Source organism: Cynocephalus volans, chromosome 3 (genome assembly GCF_027409185.1).
Source record: "Cynocephalus volans isolate mCynVol1 chromosome 3, mCynVol1.pri, whole genome shotgun sequence".
Classification (NCBI taxonomy): domain Eukaryota; kingdom Metazoa; phylum Chordata; class Mammalia; order Dermoptera; family Cynocephalidae; genus Cynocephalus; species Cynocephalus volans.
The window spans coordinates 14,047,717-14,054,587 of record NC_084462.1 but is presented as its reverse complement, the minus strand read 5'-3'; the positions used below and the strand labels follow the sequence as shown (position 1 = coordinate 14,054,587).

The 6,871-nt window shown below is 41.3% G+C and overlaps 1 pseudogene; it reads left to right on the top strand.

The window, feature by feature from the left end:
* Positions 1–2,236: 2,236 nt before the first annotated feature.
* LOC134372457 (protein unc-119 homolog A-like) lies at positions 2,237–2,952 on the top strand (annotated as a pseudogene).
* Positions 2,953–6,871: the final 3,919 nt, after the last annotated feature.

Genomic DNA, 6,871 nt, shown 5'->3' with positions numbered 1-6,871 from the left:
ATCTTGGGGGATCAAAGGAAGGTTCTTGAGCAGAGGAGAAACTGTGTATTAATGGTGGAAGTGATCATGTACAGTGAGAACTAAAGAAACCTGGAAGAAGAAAGGATGAGGATAGATGTGGTAGCTTGACTGGGATTCTGGATGGTTGGGAGGGGTGCATCTAAAGAAGTACTCTTTTGTTATTATAAATCTGGTTTGTTAAGAAGATTAATGTGGTGTCAATTACAGGAGGAATGGACATTAAATAGGGAGATGGATCAGAATTCTGAGACATCTAAGCATTAAAGAAGGGTGGCTGTCCTAAATATTTTATCTCCGGAAATGTCTGCCTGTTTCATGATCTTTCCACTGATAGTGTTCCTTCTGCTTGTTTTGCTGATTGCTCTTTTTGTTGGTTAGTCTTCCTGTGGATTCCTCTTGTGTGTACCTTTCATAGTTTCTCTTCTCAAAGTTCCATTCTTTCCCTGTAGTTGATGCTTAAAAACATCTGCCCATGTCTTACACATTCTGTTACTTTCATCTCATCATTCTTTCTCTAGGAGTTTTTTCCCAAGCACCTAACTCTTTTTCATTTTCTTTCAGAATGGAAGAACAGACCTGTATATCAACAGAGGGCATTTCTGGTGAGAAATTACTCAGCAGCAAGACCCACAATGGGTGATTCCTGGTGTTCTACCATAGCAGATGACTGGGAATCTGAAGATGAATCAGAATAGCCAAAGATGCACAATGGCAGTGTGGGGCCAGCGGAACATAAACAAGGTCAAGCAGTGATCCAGGGCGGGGACTGGGAAAATATTGAAGTTTTGAGAAAATGCAGCTTCATTTCAGACTTTGTTTCTTCACAGAGATTTCTTATTGAAGAGCATTTGACTCAGGAGTTCAAGGCTTGCAGCATAATTTTGTTTTTAAGAATTTTCAGGAAATCTTGGTAGATAAGAAACTATGTAAAGGCAGTATATGTGGAAAAGCCTTGGAAGAGCTGTATAAATTCAATGATCAAGGTGTATATAACAGCCAGATCATGCACCTTTCTGCATATGAGATAATTAATGCCAGAGGGAAATTCTGTGAATGCAAAGAAAGTGGGGATTTTTTTTTTTTTTACCCATACCTCATATCTCTCAGGTTTTGAGAACTCACATTGGGGGGAAATCCTATGAATGTAAGAAATGTTAGAATGCCTTTAAGAAGCTTTCATTTCTTTCCTACTGTCTGAGAAATCAAAGTAGAAAGTAAGTCTATGAATGTACTGAATGTGGGAAGTCTTTCTGGCAGAGCCTTCACCTTGTTTTGCACTAGAGAACTCACATCAGTGAAAAGCCTTATGAATGTAATAAATGTGGAAAATGCTTTAGCCAAAATTCTCACCTTAATGTACATCGAAGAATTCATACTGGAGAGAAACCCTATAAATGTGATGAATGTGGAAAATTTTTCAGTGAAAGATCTAATCTTAATGTGCATAAGAGAACACATCCTGCAGAAAAACCCTACAAAGGTAATGAATGTGGAAAGGCTTTCCTCCACAGCTCTCACCTTACAGTTCACGAGAGAATCCATACTGGGGAGAAACCATATAAATGCAATGAATGTGGGAAAACTTTCAGTTTTCAGTTATCCTTCACTCAACATAAGAGAACACACACTGGAGAGAAACTGTATGGATGCCCTCAGTGTGAGAAAGCTTTCAATCGGTGTTCTAACTTTATTGGGCACCAAAGAACTCACACCAGGAGAAAAAAAACTGCACATTTCGTTTTAATGTGTAAAGGCTATATAAGCATGTTTAGATTTTGGTTTTTTGACCTATTCCCAGAGAGAAGGGCTGAGCCTGGGTGGCACTGATACCTAGGAGAGTTGCATAATGATTAGTGTGACCAAAGCTCCCTTTAATAATACTGTTAATACAGTCGACCGGAGCCGGAAGGGCTGTTACTGAGAAGTCAAAATAGGTTGATGATGCTTGATTAAATGACCAAATATACTATCCCAAAGAGCCGTTATTTACTTCACTGTCTTCCCCATGCTGGAAAGTTAGGCCACTTCTAATTTGTTTCAGAAAGTAAACTATAATTATAAACACTGTAGAGAAATATGGAGAATACCTATAACGTGCAGTGAAATAGGCAGAACCGGTTGTAACTGTGTCATTCCATGTATGCATCTGGACAAGGTCTTGGAAACGCAAACGGCCTTTCTCCAGGCTCCAGTCGGATGAGCTGCACCCGAGGGCATGACGGTGAAGGGCGGCGGCGGGACCGGGACGGGGGCGGAGCTCGCTCCAGAGGCCGCTGGCCGGAGCGTGGAGCCCACACCCGAGCCGCGGGCGGAATGCGAATCCGGGTCGGGTCGGAGCCAGAGGCAGGCCTGGGGCCCAGGCCGGGGCCGCTGCAGAGGAAGCAGCCGACGAGGCTGGAGGACGTGCTGGGGCTGCAGCTGATCACGGGCTACCACCTGTCTTCCCCCGAGGAGAATATCTACAAGATCGACCTCATCAGGTTCAAGATTCGGGACATGGATTCAGGCACTTTCCTCTTTGAAATCAAGAAGCCCCCAGACTCAGAGCGGTTGCCCATCAACCTGCGGGGCCTGGACCCCTATGCTGGGCGCTTTGACCGCTGCCAGTTTACGCCTGCCTTTCTTCACCCGAGGCAGGTGGGAGCCGCGGGGGAGTTTACAGTGGAGACATGCCAATCAACAACTTCTGCATGGTCGAGAGGCACTACCTCCGCAACCAGCTGCTCAAAAGCTTTGACTTACACGTGGGCTTCTGCATCCCCAGCAGCAAGAACACCTGCGAGCACATCTACGACTTGCCCCCTGTCTCTGAGGAGTTGATCAGCGAGATGATCCGCCACCCAGATGAAACAGTCTTACAGCTTCTACTTCGTTGACTACCGGCTAGTGATGCACGATAAAGCAGACTATTCCTACAGCGGGACACACTGACCTCCCAAATTACCCCTACTCCAGGAGGCTCTGGTCCTGAGCCCTGAGCTGTGACCTGCCCAACATTCACCTCTCAACCTATGTTTTCTACTCAGGTAGTGCTCCAGGAGCCCTGGACCCTGAGTCAATGTTGGGACAAAGGGTGCTTGATGTCCCCCAGTGCAAGCTCCTGAAGCCCATGGGGCCTGGCACGTGGGATGCGGGGGGGTGGGGGGGGGGCTGTTTGCCTCCATGTCCAAGAAGGCGTCCTATGAGAGGAGCAGCCAGGACTTCAGGATAGCTTAGCTGAGACTTCTTGGGCCCGTTTTATTTTTTATTTTTTATTTTTTTATTTTTATTTTTTAAATTTTATTTTGTCGATATACATTGTAGCTGATTATTGCTCCCCATCACCAAAACCTCCCTCCCTTCTCCCTCCCCCCCTCCCCCCCAACAATGTCCTTTCTGTTTGCTTGTCGTATCAACTTCAAATAATTGTGGTTGTTATATCTTCTTCCCCCCCCCCCGGTTTGTGTGTGTGTGTGTGTGTGTGAATTTATATATTAATATTTAGCTCCCTCCAATAAGTGAGAACATGTGGTATTTCTCTTTCTGTGCTTGGGCCCGTTTTAGAATAGTGTTCCCCTATCCAGACTGTGACTAGGTCAGGGCTCTGTCTTCTGCCCACCACCTCTGGGCCATTTAAAATTGTATTCATAGACAGAGATCCACAGTGGGGTCTGGCTGCCAAGCTGCCCAAGGCAGTCTGGGCCCTGGCCCCAGCCCCAGCCTCCATCATCAGGGGCTCAGACACTGCCTGAGGTGTGGGAAGGACGGGCCCAAATTGCAGCCTGTGGTAGGAGCTGGACCAACTGTATATAGTTTTCAATAAACCTTCTCCTTTTCTGTTAAAAAAAAAAAAAAAATAAGGAAACAAACGAACATAGCTAGTTAGTAAGAGTCTTGGATATCATGTGACTTTTTTTCTTGTTTTTACATTAAAAATTGCTACAATTTTACAATAAATAAAAAGACAAGGAGGAAAAAGAGGTAAATCCAATGTCAGTCTAAAGTGTTAAAAAAACAAGGAGAAATAGAAATAAATTTAGTGGTCAATACAAGAAGTTAGAAAAAGAAATTATGTATAATCAAAGAAGAAAGGACATAGTAAAGATAAAAGCAGAAAATACACGGTAAAAATATGACTGAGAAAAATAAATTGGATAAAGTCCAAACTTGGTCAAGAAAAATGGCACAAAAATTTGTGACATTGGGAATGAAAAGGGAATTAAACAGAAAATATAAAAATATCAAAAGGTTTATACATTTTTGTGTTAACACACTTGAAAACCTAGATGAAAAAGTAGTTTTCTAGGAAATTATTATCCTTGTTGTAATCCTGGAAAATACAATATTGACTGAAGAAGACACAAAACCTAAATAGATTAAACATTTTGGATTACATTGAAAAAGTTCTCAAAGAACTGCTCCACAAATTGTTTTAAGCCCAAGCTATTTTACCAATGAATTATTTCTACCCTTAAAGAAGTAGAGAATTCTTTGATACATAGCTGTTCCAGAACACGTGGAAAGTTGAACATTTACTGTTTTGTGATACCAGTCTGTCAAGGGTCAAAGAAAGAAAAATTAAAGGCCAATATCTCTCAGCAATATTGATGCAAGATTCCAGATCAGATACTGCCAGTAAAGACAGTTCAGCTAGTACACCTGGATTTAGGAACATCCACTCCAGGAATCAGGTTGCTTAACATTAGGAGATATACAACTATAATGTTCCACTTTCATCAAGCAGTGGAGAGAAACTAGTCATTTCAATGATTAATGAGAAGGAAGTTAATACAATTTAATATTTATTATTTCAGTGAGAAAAAAATCTTGGTAAATCAGGGAAAATTTATTTTTATAAAATATGTTGATATAAGGCTCAATGGTGACACCAGAGCTGGGGTTGGCAAACTATGGCCCACAGGCCAAATCTGGCCTACTTGTTTGTGTAAATAAAGTTTTATTGGAACACAGCCATACACTCATTTCCATATTGCCTATGGCTGCTTTAACACTATAGAGTTGGGTAGTTGAGAAAGAGATGCCAAAATATGTACCATTAATCTTTTTACAGAAAAGTTTTGCCAGTTCCTGGTCTAGAACTATTTCCATAGGAGGAGATAACAGGGAGGACCAAAGGAAGGTAGCACACTAATCCTTATGTCTGAACAGGCAATTCACACACAGAGTACAAATGGGCAATAATACAGAAAAAAATGTGTGAACTCATCAATAATCAAAGGGATGTGGGCTTGCTAGTTAGCTCAGTTGGTTAGAGCATGGTGCTGACACCACCAAGATCCAGGGCTTGATTCCTGTAAGAGTCAGCTGCAAAAACAAACAAAAAACCAAAATGATATATATTTGAGCAGCTGTTATGAGGTGGGTAGTATCCCAAGCACTGAATCTACACAGTCTCATTTAATACAAGGATCCTAGTGAGGAAAGTACTATCATCTCCATTTTACAGATGCAGAAAATGCAATCTAAAGAAGTTAATAATTGACAGATATTTAAAAAAACCAAGATGGATGTAGTTAAAAATATTTGGTAAATGAACCCTATTCAGCACCCAGGGGTGATTACATGGGTGGACTCTCTTTGTAAGGTGGTTAGAAGTGTCCAAATGCAAAGTATAGTCATGACTTGATTTAGGAATCTCACCTTTGCAATTTACCCATGAAAATAACTGCCCTGATGTGAAAATATGCAGGCACAAGATTTTATTGTAGCATGGTTTATAACAGCAAAATACTAAATGCTCACCAATTGGAGAATTTAATTGTGATGCAGAAATTAAATGGCATATTGTTGAAAGACCAAATTAGGTTCATAACAACATGGATGATCCCAATTCTATAAAATTATAAAACTTTTCCAGGGGAACTTTTGAAGAATGTGACCCACACGGTAACTTTGCTCTTTACCTTTTCCTTAAAGATTTTAGTTTCTTTATAATGAATGCATGTCTTATTTGAATTCAGAAGAAAGTTATTTTCATACAGGAATAATATAAAGATCATGGAATGCAAAATTTTCATGATCACATGTTACTGGATGGGAAATAAAACACAGGTCATTCACATGTGTATAGCCAGAGATATGATAAGTGCTATTCCAGTGGGAAGTTAATCTAATATCCAGGAACTAGTAGGTGTGTGTATGAGATACAGAAAATGACAGATTAAAAGTTAAAAAGACGTGTTCATGAGGTAGCCCTCTTGCTTCTTGAAGGCCAGCTCTATGGGCCTCAGTAGCCATGCCAGAAAGGCAAATATCCCATCTGGGAGCTCTAACGGACCAGGACTGACTCTCCAAGCCACAGATGTGAGTGTGATGGGTTGCTGTGTCCCTTCATTTGTGAGAAGTAAAAATGCCCCCATCTACAGATGTTTAGAACACAAACATAACTTACTGGGGGTGGGGTGGGGTGGGAAGCAGGATTCAGCTAATGTGAATTCAAAACAACAAAACAAGCAAAAAAATACAGTCTTTAAGAACTCCCTAAATCCACAATTTAACTTTCCCAACTTGGAATAAAATGTCCATTCCAGTAAGATACTGATCCTCAGTCTTTGCACACAGCCTTCATAAATATCCACCTGTATACACTGGTTCAAACTCATGACTCACACACTGTCTGCATGTCCTGGGAATTCTGTCATCCGATTATTCCAACCTCCACTGCTGTCTACCTCGGTCAACCACCATCTTGTCTCTAGGGCCAGTGCATTAGCTTCTCACTGGTCTATTCTGTGTCCACTTTTTATCCCTATGGTCCATTATTCTCACAGCAACTATAGTGAACTTTAAAGAGCCCAGATAGAATCATTTTTCTCTCCTTAAGTTTAGGAACTTTTGAAGACGGCAGTGT